Here is an 18,446-nt window from a genome sequence, read left to right on the forward strand (position 1 = left end):
TCCAGACAGAACACGCCCTTCCCTTCTCCCAGCATCGCTCCAGTGAGCGGGTCTACCAGTGCCTCATTTGTTTCTCTAAGTAAAATATATCTTTAATTATTTAATTTTTATTATTATTTATTAATTTATTTATTTATTATTATTTATTAATAAATAATTAATTATTTAATTAACAAATACAAATATTAGCACATCATGATCAGAGATAATTCAGAATCTTATTATAATTCTATAAACACAACAACATCTTCTTTTGTCCACCAGACAGTTCATTGTCAGGTTACACAACACAGTTTTCTGTATGATTTCATGTCTTTAATATAAAACGATGGAGCAGGCCTGCTAGATGATGCTGCGTTAGACCAGGAGGGATGGGTGCGAAACTTTCATGAAGTAGAACACGGATCTGTATGAGCCTCAGTATGGACTGAAAATGGCCAAAACGATGAGGGCAGTGATGGAAACTGAAGGTGGAATTAGTCAGCACAGCGAAGCGAGGAGGAAGCAGACCCACAGGAACAACTTCAGACAGAAGAACCCAGATTTTCTAAGATTTTTCTAAAGCTTTGTTGTAGCAGAGTAGGTCGAATGATTCGTTAAACAGCAACAACACTGTGCTCTGAGTGGCGTTACCTAGTTTCCTGACAGTGACCGGTACAGTCTCAGGTAGCTGCAGAACACACACACACACACACACACACACACACGGGTCCAGTTTTCCAACCTTAGCTTCAGCTTTTCTCATGCTGTCCAAACCTTTGTAGGAAAAGCATTGAACTCCACGCGGAATCGCCCAGATGCTCTTCAGATTCGTTCCTTCAGAAACACGCCGGCTACTCAGCTTTTAGTACAACTCCAGCACAGAGCTGAAGTCCTCTCCTATATGCAGCTTTTAGCACTCCAAGGTGTCAAAACGTCCCATTTTAGGTGGGAAAGCATTATCACACATCTAATATCAGCTACATGGGTGGGAGTGCCAAACAGCATCCTTTTGACTGGTGACAGTGTCCCAGCTAGAACCCACCCAGCTGTGGTTTATCCTGAGCTAACATCAACCTTCACATGCAGCGCTGGGCTTGAACCTATCGGCCTTCTGAAGCCACTGTCCCAGATATTTGTCTGAATGCACTGCACTGTGTTATCTAGCCTCACAGACCACTCTGTCCTTATGAACCAGAACATTTCCCACCCTGGTTTCATGCTGTGTTCACACCAAAAGCTAATTAATAATTTACCCAACCTTACTCATACAAATTCAGCAACTTGAATGTTTTTAAAAGCACATCTCAGGATCAATGGTTGCCATGGATACCACATGCCTTAGCCACAATTATTCCCCCCATCAACAATAATCTGCTGAGATTCGGCAAGAAGAGAGAAATGAAAACTTCAAATATGTGCTGAGCGCAGTCGGACATGCCCTCATCCATCCAGCAGGTCAGCTCACAGCAGGCTAGTCACATTGTGCTGGTAGTAATATGTTGATCCAGACCAATACCAAGAGCGTGTTTCATTTGAACTACTGTAAGCTTTTAGAACACGTTAACTGAGTCAGTGGAGGGCAGACAAGGTTATACCTGCTACCTGACACCAAATCAATAAAAAGGGTCCAGATAGTACAACATGCTTGGCCCATATTTGGCCCATATTTGGCCTTGGCTAAGTTCCAGTGTAGCTGTCACAACTCACAAGTCCACCATGTGGCTCACAACAACATCGCCATAACGAAGGCCTCCTGTATCAGGACCACTTACGATCCACAAAATGCTTTCAGTAATCCAGATCCAGGCCAATGGCCGACATCTGGACCATACGTGGCCCACAGAAGACTTGCTATAATCCAAGCCAGACTGGGAACTAACATCTGGTCCGCTGCCGGTCTGCACAACACCTTTCAGGTCTGTAACTGAGCCAGAAGTGCCAAACGTAGCCTGGATTCAGCCCAAACCCATTTGCTATTGTGCCAACGCTACAGATGATATTTTTATAATATGCGATAACTTCCAGACTGACCGTAGTTTAGGAGGAAGATTTATCAGCTGGAGGGTCTGTGGGCGAGAACGCCACGTTGCCTCCTGGTGTGTCTGTTAGGATGTGAATGCGTCCAGACAAAGATACCGACTGGGTCAGGGATCGCCGACCCTGGTCCTCCAGGACCGGTGTCCTGCAGGTTTTCCAAGTTTCCCTGCTGCACCACACCTCAGTGTGTGTTTAGCAGACATGTGCAGAGCTTGTGTGAGTCTGGTGTGTTCCAGCAGGAATACCTGCAGGACACCGGTCCTTGTGGACCAGGGTTGGGATCCCTGGGTGATTGTGGCACGACTTAGAGGCAACTGCCAATGTCTTCATCGCCACCAACAGCCCAGAGACTGTGTCAGCATACAGTCGCCTGTGAAGCAGCTAGCTGTTAGCTTTGTGTATTTCATTCCATGTTAACTGCTGAAGTGCAACTCATGTGTGACAGAACTGGAGCGGAAATTCACCTGAAAACCCAGATGCAGTGCGCGAAATTGGACTTAAAGTAGCTTTTTCTGTTTAAAGACACATTTCAGCTTTGACTTGTTAGCATCCAGAACGTTCCCCAAAATGCCGTGAGCTTGAACATGTAATGATTACATGTTAAAGTATTACAGCTAAATTTAATATCAAACATCATGGTAACCTTTATGTCAAAACAGCATTCATTCGTAAACCATATTCTTCCCACACCTAAAAGGGCTTTCATAGACAAGCCTTTTTGACCGATGCGGCTTTAGTTCGCTATTCTGACTACGTCAGACCAGAAGATCGATAGCTAGATGTTAGCTTGTTAGCTTGTAGTACTTTAGCTCCTAACGAGCTACATGATGGTATTTTAAATACAACTTTTCTTTGTGAGACTCGGCTAACCATGTTTATTTCATTGAAGAACGAACCAGCTGGTTTATCTTCCACCAGGCTGCTTTCTGGCAGCATTACCTGAGAAAACCAACAAGACATTCACAGATTGCATTTTCCTTCTTTCTTAAGCAGAGGAGAAGGTAAATAAGAGCTGTTTGTCGGCATGGCGTGACGGACAGGGTTGATGAAGATGTGCTGTGCTGGCAGCAGAACAGAACCCCTGAGTGTAAAAGCTGTTCCCCGCTCAGAGGAAATAAACTGCTTTGTACCGGATCAAAAAGCCCTCTCTGGTTTTTGCTTTTCTCTTCTGGCTGTATATCTGCATTTCCAGGAGCCAGACCCTCACCAGCCCCCAAACCCCCCACTTCCCCGCTCATTTCTGTCCATTAGCAGTCCAAAGGGGGAGGTTTTGCTCAAAACAAACAACAACAAACAAAAGAGCGAAGTGGGGCGAGGAGTGCAAGCGGGGGAGGACAGAGGGAGAACTTCTGTGTGAAATAATTGCGAGGAACAATTTCAAACAGATGTCGTTTGGACTTGGCCCTGGGCTCGTGTCCCCGTTAAATATAGTGATTTGATTGGAAAACAAGCAGTGTGAAATGGGCTGGCAGCCAGCCGGACCATTCGGGGGCTCTCTAATGACCCCTGGGGGTCGAGGGGTCGTCGGAGTAAAAGCAGATCAGAGAGGATGTGGGGCCAGCAGCCAGGACAGGACTCATAAATCCACCCCATTCTCAGAGGAAGCTGTCTTTTTCCAGTTCACCATCGAAATTAAAATACAATCACAATCGTCACATTGTGCTCCCCCAGTGTGTGAAGGTTGTAATTCAAAGGCAGCGGACGGAGGTGGGAGGCTGGGTGCAGCGGGTGTTGGGGAGGGGGGTCAGCAGCACTTTAGATGTTGACGTGGGGAAACCTGTTGTCTGCAAGGAAACTTTAAAAAGGATTGATAGTTATTAATCACCACCTGACGCTCAGCTCATCCCAGATGCAGACTTTATCAGGCGGGGGGAAAGAGGGAAGACCCCCTCCTCCAGTCCGTCCTGGAACAAAGGCCTCAGTCAGCCTGAGCTCCATGTGCTCTCCACAAGAAGGAAGTAGTTTGTCTGGGTCGCTCTGACGCACACACAAGCCACACTGTTTAGCGTTGCGGCTCAGCTTTGGTCTAACAAGGATCTCACCGCAGGTTTCTTCCTCCTCTGCGCTGATTCTGAAACTGCATGATGAAGTTCTGGTCAGTGTTTGTCCCACTCAGGCCCCGCCCACACGGAGACGAGGCTTTCATCACCAGGACGCGTCGTCCTCTGAATAAACTGTGTTCCTATGAGATTAGATCTCTATATTTCTCTTCTCTCCTGGCCTGATGATGCTGTTGCTCCACCTTTAACCTCCAGCCGTGCTCTGAGCGAGCCAGTTCCCGCCTGCGCTTTTTCTATGAACGTTAAACTGAACAAACAATATTTACACATAAAGAACTTAAACGGGAACTCTTTCAGCTTATATGAGGTTACCCACGATGCACTGCAGCCTCTGGTGCAACAACCCAGCCGTGCTCCAGGTTAGTGCCGGTGCAGTCTGAAACAGGCAGCGTGCACGCCGTCTGCTTTCACACCCTGTCTGAAAAGGAAACCTAACATTCCTCACCATGCGGCTCATTCCAGATCGGGCTCGGGAAGCTGGAGTCTATCCCAGTAGCTAGCAGGCCGGTTCACCTGGACAGGTGGCCAGTTCATCACATGGCAGAGTTCAGAAAGACCAGTTCCCCTCCCTCAGTGGAGGTTTGAGCTTCCTGCGAGGAGCGCTGACTTCTGCACCGACATGCCGCCGTAAACCCAACATTTCCCTGCGAACGATGTCCGTCTGTCTGGAAACTTCAGTCGGAACATTTTCCAGCTGACACTAAAAGACTGAAGCGTCTATTTCCTCATTTTGCAGTTTTTTTTCTCGCTAACTTTAGCGAGGAGGCCATCAGGACAGCTGTTAAACAAAAGATGACCTGTCGCTCTGACAAGGGTTATTTTTGTCCTGGACCCATCTGTCCCACATGCTTCTGTTTTATCTGATAGAGTTTATGTCTAGTGGACCTGATTTCACTGGAAAACCCTGAGAGTGCCTTTCTCTGTGACTCCTAACGGAGACCTGAAACTAGACCCTGGTCCGGAACTGAACCTTTGACCTCGGAGCGGGAACTTTTCATTTTAACCTGTAAGAACTGAACTGTAAAGAGTTCATGAGAACTTGCAGAAGGCCTCCCTGAACCCGCCAACACGAGGCGCTGCACATGCTCCAAGTCTTCCTGGTGCATCGATGTGGCAGCGTTACGGCGCCACCTACAGGCCTGGCACAGTAACTGTCATCGGGACCCCAGACCATCACTGACCCACTGCCAAACCAGTCAGGCTGGACGACAACGTCTGTGAACATGTTCTGATCTGAGAGGAAAAGACGATGAGTAGAGCTGACCTTTCTGTCCTCTCACTCTGCCAGTGTGACTGCAGTTGTCCCAGATGGGAGGCAGCTCTACGTGCGCTACGTCTAGGTGTGGGTAGTGATAGACCTTCCTCAGCCTGTCCTCTGCTTACCTTGTGGCCGGTGGGTTTCTACACTCCGCTGACGCTGCTGACGCCACATGTTCACGAAACCAGTATGACCTGGAGATGAACTTACTGGAAATGTGGAGATTCTGCTCCAGTGCATCACTGGAGACCAGTATGAGGAGGAGGTAGTGGACTGGAGACCAGTATGAGGAGGAGGTACCAGACTGGAGACCAGTATGAGGAGGTACCAGACTGGAGACCAGTATGAGGAGGAGGAACCAGACTGGAGACCAGTATGAGGAGGAGGTACCAGACTGGAGACCAGTATGAGGAGGAGGAACCAGACTGGAGACCAGTATGAGGAGGAGGAACCAGACTGGAGACCAGTATGAGGAGGAGGTACCAGACTGGAGACCAGTATGAGGAGGAGGAACCAGACTGGAGACCAGTATGAGGAGGAGGTACCAGACTGGAGACCAGTATGAGGAGGAGGTACCGGACTGGAGACCAGTATGAGGAGGAGGAACCAGACTGGAGACCAGTATGAGGAGGAGGAACCAGACTGGAGACCAGTATGAGGAGGAGGAACCAGACTGGAGACCAGTATGAGGAGGAGGAACCAGACTGGAGACCAGTATGAGGAGGAGGTACCAGACTGGAGACCAGTATGAGGAGGAGGAACCAGACTGGAGACCAGTATGAGGAGGAGGTACCAGACTGGAGACCAGTATGAGGAGGAGGAACCAGACTGGAGACCAGTATGAGGAGGAGGTACCAGACTGGAGACCAGTATGAGGAGGAGGTACCGGACTGGAGACCAGTATGAGGAGGAGGAACCAGACTGGAGACCAGTATGAGGAGGAGGAACCAGACTGGAGACCAGTATGAGGAGGAGGAACCAGACTGGAGACCAGTATGAGGAGGAGGAACCAGACTGGAGACCAGTATGAGGAGGAGGTACCAGACTGGAGACCAGTATGAGGAGGAGGAACCAGACTGGAGACCAGTATGAGGAGGAGGTACCAGACTGGAGACCAGTATGAGGAGGAGGAACCAGACTGGAGACCAGTATGAGGAGGAGGTACCAGACTGGAGACCAGTATGAGGAGGAGGTACCAGACTGGAGACCAGTATGAGGAGGAGGTACCAGACTGGAGACCAGTATGAGGAGGAGGAACCAGACTGGAGACCAGTATGAGGAGGAGGTACCAGACTGGAGACCAGTATGAGGAGGAGGAACCAGACTGGAGACCAGTATGAGGAGGAGGTACCAGACTGGAGACCAGTATGAGGAGGAGGTACCAGACTGGAGACCAGTATGAGGAGGAACCAGACTGGAGACCAGTATGAGGAGGAGGTACCAGACTGGAGACCAGTATGAGGAGGAGGAACCAGACTGGAGACCAGTATGAGGAGGAACCAGACTGGAGACCAGTATGAGGAGGAGGTACCAGACTGGAGACCAGTATGAGGAGGAGGTACCAGACTGGAGACCAGTATGAGGAGGAGGTACCAGACTGGAGACCAGTATGAGGAGGAGGAACCAGACTGGAGACCAGTATGAGGAGGAGGTACCAGACTGGAGACCAGTATGAGGAGGAGGTACCAGACTGGAGACCAGTATGAGGAGGAGGTACCAGGCTGGAGACCAGTATGAGGAGGAGGAACCAGACTGGAGACCAGTATGAGGAGGAGGTACCAGACTGGAGACCAGTATGAGGAGGAACCAGACTGGACACCAGTATGAGGAGGTACCAGACTGGAGACCAGTATGAGGAGGAGGTACCAGACTGGAGACCAGTATGAGGAGGAGGTACCAGACTGGACACCAGTATGAGGAGGAGGAACCAGACTGGACACCAGTATGAGGAGGAGGAACCAGACTGGAGACCAGTATGAGGAGGAGGTACCAGACTGGAGACCAGTATGAGGAGGAGGTACCAGACTGGACACCAGTATGAGGAGGAGGAACCAGACTGGAGACCAGTATGAGGAGGTACCAGACTGGACACCAGTATGAGGAGGTACCAGACTGGAGACCAGTATGAGGAGGTACCAGACTGGAGACCAGTATGAGGAGGAACCAGACTGGAGACCAGTATGAGGAGGAGGAACCAGACTGGAGACCAGTATGAGGAGGAACCAGACTGGAGACCAGTATGAGGAGGAACCAGACTGGAGACCAGTATGAGGAGGAACCAGACTGGAGACCAGTATGAGGAGGAGGTACCAGACTGGAGACCAGTATGAGGAGGAGGAACCAGACTGGAGACCAGTATGAGGAGGAACCAGACTGGAGACCAGTATGAGGAGGTACCAGACTGGAGACCAGTATGAGGAGGAGGTACCAGACTGGAGACCAGTATGAGGAGGAACCAGACTGGAGACCAGTATGAGGAGGTACCAGACTGGAGACCAGTATGAGGAGGAACCAGACTGGAGACCAGTATGAGGAGGAACCAGACTGGAGACCAGTATGAGGAGGAACCAGACTGGAGACCAGTATGAGGAGGAACCAGACTGGAGACCAGTATGAGGAGGAGGTACCAGACTGGAGACCAGTATGAGGAGGAGGTACCAGACTGGAGACCAGTATGAGGAGGAACCAGACTGGAGACCAGTATGAGGAGGAGGTACCAGACTGGAGACCAGTATGAGGAGGAGGTACCAGACTGGAGACCAGTATGAGGAGGAACCAGACTGGAGACCAGCATGAGGAGGAGGTACCAGACTGGAGACCAGTATGAGGAGGAGGTACCAGACTGGAGACCAGTATGAGGAGGAGGTACCAGACTGGAGACCAGTATGAGGAGGAGGTACCAGACTGGAGACCAGTATGAGGAGGAGGTACCGGACTGGAAACCAGTACAGAGATAATCTCTTCTACACTTCCTGGTGTGAGGATCGTGTGGAGCTCTGATTGGTTGAGTGAAATGCCAACGTTCAGGAACATGTTGTGTCTTTGTCGGACCAGTTCCCGTTGGCAGAGTCAGACTGGGAAACGTCTCTTACTGGGCCCAGCCCGCCAGACGCCGCGCAGCTTCAGGAAGACAAATATAACCTTATATTTTTATTCTTTGAGTCATGTAAATCTCATTTTTCTTCCTCAGCATCTTCTTCTGGTCGACCATCTCTCCCATCACACCCATGTACACACCCATCACCATGGTAACCCTTTCACCTGTTCACATGCTCACTCTGATCCGTGTCCTCCATCTTCATCTGACAATCTGAAGACATGAAGCGGTCCAGCTTCGCCTTAGACCTGTGCTGACACCGCCTCCCAGTTAGAGCGCTGGGAGCTGCACCAGTAGGTGGAGAATCAGAAGTTAATCTGTGACATGGTTCTGGTTAGCCCAACACCAGCCAGTGTTAGGTCTGTTATGTCTGAAATAATGGAAACACGACATCCGGGGGAAAAAACTGCTTCAATCATAACGTTACTTCTACCTGACAGACAGATGTATGCTTACATAGAATATATAAAGGCCCGTCCTGAACTGGTTTCTCTACTCGACAAATATCCAGTAAAAGCCTTTATTTCACACAGATTTAAAAAAGATCAGGAAACCAGCTGCTCTTTTTGTGGTTGTTTTCCTGAAACTTTGGCTCATATGTTTTTCTCCTGTCTTACTTCTGACTTTTATTTATTCATATTGTGTTTGGTTTCTATGATCACACAGAAAACAGCTATTTCTTTCTGACTGACTTCCTTCTTATTTTGGCTAAATTCTACCTCCACAAATGGAAATTCTTTAATTGGAAACCTAATTTTATCAGTTTTTATTTGTGATACTAAGAAATACTGAATCTCCGTCCAAAATTCAAAGAATTCCAAAGCTATGAAAATTACAGCTTTAATAAACAAACATATGGCTCTTTAATAACTGTTTTTTTTTTTTAGTTTAAATCTTTAAAATACATCTTTTGTACTCTTCATTTCTCTTATTTTCTTCTTTTATTTCCTGCTATTGTAGGAAAAAGCTCAACTTGTCTATATGTAGCCCCCTTCCTCCCCATGTTCTATTCTGTTCATTTCTGTTACTGTAATTATTCTGTAAACTATCATAAAGTATTCATAAAAAGAAGAGTTCTCCTGCTGATGCAGGATGAGCCGACCTACGGCAGCCCACCTGGGTCTCTGTTTGGTCTGTGATGGACAGGTGACCTGTCCAGGTGTACCTGCTTCTCGCCCAAGGAAGGATCCAGCTTCCCCTTAACGCGACTGAAAATGAATGAATGCTCATTTCCGAGCCCTGTTCATTTATTTTCTTCTTCATTGTCGCCATCTGACTGAACATCTGACTGAACATCTGTCTGAACATCTGTCTGAACATCTGACTGAACATCTGTCTGAACATCTGACTGAACATCTGTCTGAACATCTGACTGAACATCTGTCTGAACATCTGACTGAACATCTGTCTGAACATCTGACTGAACATCTGTCTGAACATCTGACTGAACATCTGTCTGAACATCTGTCTGAACATCTGACTGAACATCTGTCTGAACATCTGACTGAACATCTGTCTGAACATCTGTCTGAACATCTGACTGAACATCTGTCTGAACATCTGTCTGAACATCTGACTGAACATCTGTCTGAACATCTGACTGAACATCTGACTGAACATCTGACTGAACATCTGTCTGAACATCTGTCTGAACATCTGACTGAACATCTGACTGAACATCTGACTGAACATCTGTCTGAACATCTGTCTGAACATCTGACTGAACATCTGTCTGAACATCTGTCTGAACATCTGACTGAACATCTGTCTGAACATCTGTCTGAACATCTGACTGAACATCTGACTGAACGTCTGTCTGAACATCTGACTGAACATCTGTCTGAACATCTGACTGAACATCTGTCTGAACATCTGTCTGAACATCTGACTGAACATCTGACTGAACATCTGACTGAACATCTGTCTGAACATCTGACTGAACATCTGACTGAACATCTGACTGAACATCTGTCTGAACGTCTGTCTGAACATCTGACTGAACATCTGACTGAACATCTGTCTGAACATCTGTCTGAACATCTGACTGAACATCTGACTGAACATCTGTCTGAACATCTGACTGAACATCTGACTGAACATCTGTCTGAACGTCTGTCTGAACATCTGTCTGAACATCTGACTGAACATCTGTCTGAACATCTGTCTGAACATCTGACTGAACATCTGTCTGAACATCTGACTGAACATCTGACTGAACATCTGTCTGAACATCTGACTGAACATCTGTCTGAACGTCTGTCTGAACATCTGACTGAACATCTGACTGAACATCTGACTGAACATCTGTCTGAACATCTGACTGAGCATCTGACTGAAAATCTGTCTGAACGTCTGACTGAACATCTGACTGAACATCTGACTGAACATCTGTCTGAACATCTGTCTGAACATCTGACTGAACGTCTGTCTGAACATCTGACTGAACATCTGTCTGAACATCTGTCTGAACGTCTGTCTGAACATCTGACTGAACATCTGTCTGAACATCTGTCTGAACGTCTGTCTGAACATCTGACTGAACATCTGACTGAACATCTGACTGAACGTCTGTCTGAACATCTGACTGAACATCTGACTGAACATCTGACTGAACATCTGTCTGAACATCTGACTGAACGTCTGTCTGAACATCTGACTGAACATCTGACTGAACGTCTGTCTGAACATCTGACTGAACATCTGACTGAACATCTGTCTGAACATCTGACTGAACATCTGTCTGAACATCTGTCTGAACGTCTGTCTGAACATCTGACTGAACATCTGACTGAACATCTGTCTGAACATCTGACTGAACATCTGTCTGAACATCTGACTGAACATCTGACTGAACATCTGTCTGAACATCTGTCTGAACATCTGTCTGAACATCTGTCTGAACATCTACTGCCATTGTCTTTACATGCTGTTGGTTTCTGCAGCTGGAAGAGCAGAAACAGATGTTTTACTCATGATGCACTTTCATCTCCTCTGAATATGTGGCGCCCTCTTGTGGCCGACACTGCATTTTACTTCATACATGCGAATGTAAACGTAATAATTTATATTTATTTTTTATATTTATTTTCTTCAGTTATAAGCAAAAGAAGGTCATTAATCATTAATTCTGAGGTTTTATCAGGACACAATAAAAAATAGAGTCATTACAAGGTGATAAGTGAGGAAAACACAAGCTCAGGGCAGCAACACCATGACATGCATCCCTACATCGTCTTCTATTTAAACATGTAGTCATGCTGGAGATGTACTCAACACGTTTTTATGGACCTGAATGCTCTGAACAGAAGTGAATCTTTAAGCCAGCCATCTTCTTTCCAGCGTTGCTTCATGTCAGTGATGTTAGTAGGGCTGCTTTATGGTCTGTGCATATCAGGCTCTCCTTTATCCTGCAACCCACCCTCAGTCTTTCTGCATGAGGAACTGTAACGCTTATCTAGTCTGGAGGGTCTGAAACGTTGATCTTGAGTTGTTGTTGAGAGATTGTCTGAGCATTGCACAGTCTGGTGATGGACTGGAGGTGCTGGGACGTCCTCTCCTGGAAAGAATCGGTCATTTTGACTGTGAATAATCTTTCTGTCCAGACATTGTGGAAAGGAAACAACAGGCCATTGCCACAAGTGAAACGTGGGTAACAAAGGAAAGGTGTGCTGCTTTTCCTGAGCTGAGCGTCTGAATGAAACCGTTTCTGAATACCAGCCAATATCTCTAAAACTATCTGATCAAAATTCTTATTTTGTTTGTGGAGAGTTTAAAAAAGCATTATGTACCTTTATGACCCAAAAACTCTGCGCCTTGGACTTGTGTGACATCTATCATGTGTATCATGTGCATTTCTGGAGCCACTCTATTAATAATTCCCTGGAATAATGTGAAGGAAATCCATGGATGACTAAAATCTAACAGGCATGTATGAAGAATAAATGATATGCAAGAAATGTTTACCAATGAGAACCAATGAAAGTGCAAAAAGTACAAGCAGTACAAGCATATAATGACTTTTATGAGATAACAGAAGAAGGAGAACTGTAACAAATTATTAGAAGATGATAAATATAACATTCAAAAGATTCGGAAAAGCAGAGTTCCCAGTCATTTCTTTTTTTTTTTTTTTTTTTTTTTTTTTGTCTTGTCCAGCATTTAGGCAGCAGAATGATGGTCTGGATGTTCTGCTGAGCAAATTTTCTCTGCCAAGGGAAGCTTTACAGATATAATGATCCCCTTGACTTTCTGAATTTTTATTTTATTTCTATGTTTATTTTGTATTGTTGTTTGAATTGTAGAGTTTGTACTGCTGGACCAGAGAGGACAGACGAAAGACAGAAAGAGAAAGGAGAAAAAACACCTCATAAGAAAAGGGAAAGAGATAAAGGGAGAGAAAAGGGAGAGAAAAAAAAAAAAACTAAAAAATAACCCAAAAACAAAAAGAAAGAAAACAACCTACAGATGTATACATACACACATACAGGCACACACATACATATACACACACATACACACGCATACATACACATACATATACACACACGTATACACACATAATATATATATATACACATATATATACATATGTACACATATACATATACACATACATACATATACACACACACCTCTATGCACACACATACACACACATACATACGTACAAACATATACGCACTTGCCAGTATTAACACATATACATACACATACAAGCCAACTTTAGATCATAGTAACTAAACTATGAATCTAAAAAGTTAAATATAAATGAGAAACAAACAGAAATGAGAAAACCAGCTGCTGTTAGTGAATAAATCTGCAGACGACTCGGTGACTGTGTCACATGCAGAACATGCAGAGTGGAACGTGTTCCGGAAAAGGTGATCATGCCAGTGTGACCCCTCCCACACAAAGGCAAGAGGCACGCCAGGAGGACCCCCGAGACCCGGGCCATCGGCAGCCATCCCCAGGCGCAGACCCCAACCGCCCCACCCCGGAGCCAGCCATGCACCGACCCAGGAGGCGGCAGAGGGGGGTCCCAGCCAGAGTCCCCCGCAGTCAGGGGGAACAGGCCCCAGCAGGCCCGGACCAGCGAGGACCGGCCCCGCCGGGCACCGGCCCCCCAGGGCAGACAGAGCGCGGGCCCCACGGCCCCAAGAGCCCAGAAGCAACCCCCCACCCCCGCAGGCAGAGGGCCCAGCCCACACCGACGGAGGGCCGGGATCCCCAGACCGCCACCGAGCGGCAGCCAGGCCGCACCCCAGTGCACCAGCAGCGCTCCCCGAGCACCAAGACCCTCCACGCACCCACGCACGCACACACACACACACACACACACACACATACGCACACACATGTGCTCACACACACACACACACACATACGCACCCACGCACACAAACACACACACACACACACACACACACACACACACACACACACATACGCACACACACACACACACACACACACACACATACGCACACACACACACATACGCACACACACACACACACACACACATACGCACACACATATGCACACACACACACACATACGCACACACATGTGCTCACACACACACACACACACACATGTGCTCACACACACACACATACGCACACACATATGCACACACACACACACATACGCACACACATGTGCTCACACACACACACACACACACATGTGCTCACACACACACACACACGCACACACATGTGCACACACACACACACACACACACGCACACACATGTGCACACACACACACACCCACACCCACACGCATCCACACTTCCTCCTTAAACACACCCTATACACCCATTCTCTTACACACGCTCAGACTCACACTCTCCTACCCCCGTTCTTTATACACACACACCCCCTCACACACACATCCCTGCTCCCTCTATAATCACCCATTCTTCCATACACGCATACCCCACTCTACACACACACACACACACCTCCCTACACCCCTCTATCCACATTCACACTCCTCATTGTACACCCACCCCATCACTTCCCTGTACCACCAACATAACCCCACATACACACCCCCACCCATCTGCATACACCCCCCCTTCCTCCTATCCCAGCGGCCATCCACTTTCCTAAATTCTTACACCCTGATCCCCCCACACCCCCCTCTACCCTAACATTCATTCACCACTTCATCCATTGGCTCATGCACGCCCTCACCTTTCTTTCCCAACGTGTCCCCTGTGAGATACCCCCGGGGGAGCAGGGGATAGGAGGGCCCCGATCAGGGCCCCACAACTACCCCCCACCCCTGTCAACGCCCCCCCACCACTCCACACATGCAGCCGATCCAGCACCACCCAGGGCCAGCAGCAGTCCCACCCCCGCCAGGCCAGCCCAGACCCAGGCCCCCTGAACAGCACCACTCCCCCGCCCAAACCCCCCCGGCACAGCCCCAGAAATAGGGGCGTGGCAGGACCCCATTGTCACCCCCTCCCTCCCAGCTTATGAATGATTGTGAAGTGCGTGTTGTTTGCAATTAAAATTAGGAAGAAGTAACCACATCATGTTGGGAGCGGGACCACCAAAGCAGCCCCGCCCACTGCACACTGCATGGCCCGCCCCCCAAAATATGTCCATGTGTTGTCAGTGTGGGTTTTTTGTGTTATGTTGACTAAGTGTAATTAAAACTGGGAGGTGAACCGATGCTGGATGCAGCGATCGAAACCACCTTGATGGCCTCTCTCACCATCCAGATCAACATGTCCACCTCCCAACGCCCTGCCTGTGTGTGGTGGAAGAAGGGAAGGAGGGGGATCCGGGGATTTAGGTCCCGAGGGAAGCGCCCCTCCCTCAAGAAGATGAGCCACCTGCGGCACGAGGCACGTCCCCCATTCCCGGGGCCCCCGAAGGCCAGGACAGGCCAAGGGCAGCTGCCCCAACAACCAGGGCCCTCAGCAACCCCAATAAAGGAGCCGCCACCGGCCCCAGAAGGCACCAACGAACCACATGCAAAAGTGGGGGGGGGGCAAAGAAGAGGAGGGGCGGGAGAAGGAGAGACAGACCAAGGGCCCACCGCCCCCACACCCCTAGGAGACGCCCCCACCCAGAGGCACGTTGCATTCCCTTCTCCTTTACACACCAACACATTCACACCCCCTCACCATCAGCCTGGTATACACACACATCTACACACACACACACACCTACAGACCCACACATCTACACACACACACACCTACAGACCCACACATACATCTATACACATACACACCCATTCTAACAGATACACGGCCAAAAGATTAGTCCACCTCCAAAACCCTACATCCCACTCACCTCCCTGCCCATCACAAAACACCCCTTCTCATTCTACCTACCCTAGAACAAAGAGTTCCCAGTCATTTCTAAGTACGCTGGCGACACACTGGACAGTCTGCTGTAGAATTCAGCCGTTGTTTTGTTGGGAGTAAAACATCCCAACATGTGATCAAACATGTCTGATCATCTGATCAGGGACAAAGATTCCACCTTCCTTTGCGGGATCAATGACAGTGGAAATTGTTAGAAAAGATCAAAACAAAACATCAGCTGATTGAAATTTCACTGATATGTTTCTAATCAGAGAAGTTATTGATCGTATTGTAAAATCTCTGATGTTTGCAATGATAAAGATATTTTTCCAAATAATATGAAGATGAGTAAACATTGCATTGACAACGATAAACAAGCCTTCCTTCACCTTCACTTCTAAAAAATATTAGAGAAATTATTTACTAAACAACTGGATCATTTTATTGACAAATATAAATAACTCAGTGAGCAGAATGGGTTTAGGGCAGGCCTCTTCAAATGGCGGCCCGCGGACCACATGCGGCCCAGTACCAACTCCTATGTGGCCCAGCTTTTATAAAGAATAAAGATATTAATCAAGAACCTTCAGTAATTCCTACACTGATTAAGTAGCCTCCTACAGTTGTGCAGACCTTGAATGCAACACCTGGTTGCCTCGCAACAGTAACCCCAGCGCGTGTTGTTGTGGTTTGAATTTATAGGAGCAGCGCTAGCTAGCTAGCTAGCATGTCATGTCGCTCTCTGTCCCAAAATGCAAAATTAACAACAAAAACCGCAGATTTAACCCCGCCTGGACTGATAAGTATTTGTTTATTTTTCTGTCACATTGGAGCACCAAACCGATGTGTTTAATATGCAATGAGTGTGTGGCGGTGTGTAAAGATTATAATGTGAGGAGGCGCAATATGGAGAAGTTTAGTTTGATTTGACCTTTTTATGTTAAAAGTTAGGAGAAAAACAGGCTCTGACTGGAATTTTCATTATTTTATTTTGTGCATTTGCCCTTGTCTTGTGGGACTGAATTTAAAATAGAAAAATTAATAAAGTGCTTATTTTTCAGATTGTAAATGTGTCTTTTTTATTTATAATGATTTATTTTCCCTTACTTTATTTACTGGCTGATCATTCTTTTTATTAGAAAATCTGGCCCACCTGAACATCTAATTGAGTAGCCCTGGTTTAGGGGTAACAGAATGACTGAATAATTATGGAAATGGTAGAAGACAACTGACACCACTCACTATATAATGCAACAAAGTTCATGGTTTTTGGAAACTGAAAACAAATTGAGGTCAATAAATGATAAATATGCAATGCTTAAAATGAAACAGTCACCAAGATCACATTTTTGGGTGGTTATTGATCATAAATTGACATGGAAAACATGTTTTCTATGACAATAACAATGCTGTACAAATAAATAAACATATTAAACACAAAGGCAAAAATGAGTAATGCAGATCATTCATAAGGCAGATTATAAACATACTCACCCGCTGTTCGGTTTATTGCTAAATACTGCAGACAAAGATTGTTTTTTTCATCTCAAGAGACAAAATATGATTTCCAACAAGTAAAAGGGCCAGAAAAGAAATGAAATGAAATGAAAAATACTTTATTAATCCCCAAAGGGAAATATTGTAGTATATAATAATAATAACTAGAGGAGGTCTTGTTCCGGAGGCTGATGGCTGCTGGCAGGAATGATCTTCTGTATCTTTCAGTCTTACATCGGACCTGAAGAAGCCTCTCACTGAACACACTTTGTTGTTTCATCACTGTGTTGTGGGGAGGGTGTGAAGAATCCTCCATCATCTTCATCAGCTTGTGCAGCATTCTTCTTTGGACAATCAGCTCCAGCGGCTCCAGAGTTACTCCAAGCACAGAAGCAGCTTTCTGGATCAGTTTGTTGATTCTCTTCAAGTCTCTGGTTCTGATGCTACTACCCCAGCAGATGCTGCAAAGCTGACTGCACTCTCCACAACAGACTTCTAGAAGATATGCAACATCTTGGTGCAGTCGTTAAACCATCTCAGCTTCCTTAAGAAGTACAGTCTGCTCTGACCTTTCTTGTAGATGTAGTCAGTGTTGCATTTCCAGTCCAGTTTGTTGTCCAGCTGAACTCCAAGATACTTGTATTCCTCCACCACCTCCACCTCCTCTCCCAGGATGGAAACAGTGCTTTGTTTATTCTTCTTCCTCCTGAAGTCAACAATCATCTCTTTTGTTTTGCTGCTATTTAATATGAGATGATTGTCACCGCACCATTTAACAAACTGACTGACCAGTTCTCTGTACTCTGCTTCTTGTCCATCCCTGATACACCCCACAACTGCAGAGTCATCAGAGTATTTCTGCAGATGACAGGACTCAGAGTTGTACTGGAAGTCGGAGGTGTACAGAGTGAAGAGGAATGGCCAGAGTACAGTTCCTTGTGGTGCACCAGTGCTGCTGACCTCCATCTCAGACACACAACCTTTCAGTCTCACAAACTGGGGTCTGTTTGTGAGGTAGTCATAGATCCAGGTGGTTGTGGAGGTATCCACCTGGAATTTATGGAGCTTCTCACATAACAAAGCAGGCTGAATGGTATTAAAAGCACTGAGAAATGAAAGAACATGACCCTCAGAGTGCTGCCTGAATGGTCCAGATGAGAGTGTGCTCTCTGGAGCAGGTAT

The sequence above is a fragment of the Telmatherina bonti genome (genome assembly GCF_933228915.1).
Source record: "Telmatherina bonti genome assembly, chromosome: 15".
In the NCBI taxonomy this organism is placed as follows: Eukaryota; Metazoa; Chordata; class Actinopteri; order Atheriniformes; family Telmatherinidae; genus Telmatherina; species Telmatherina bonti.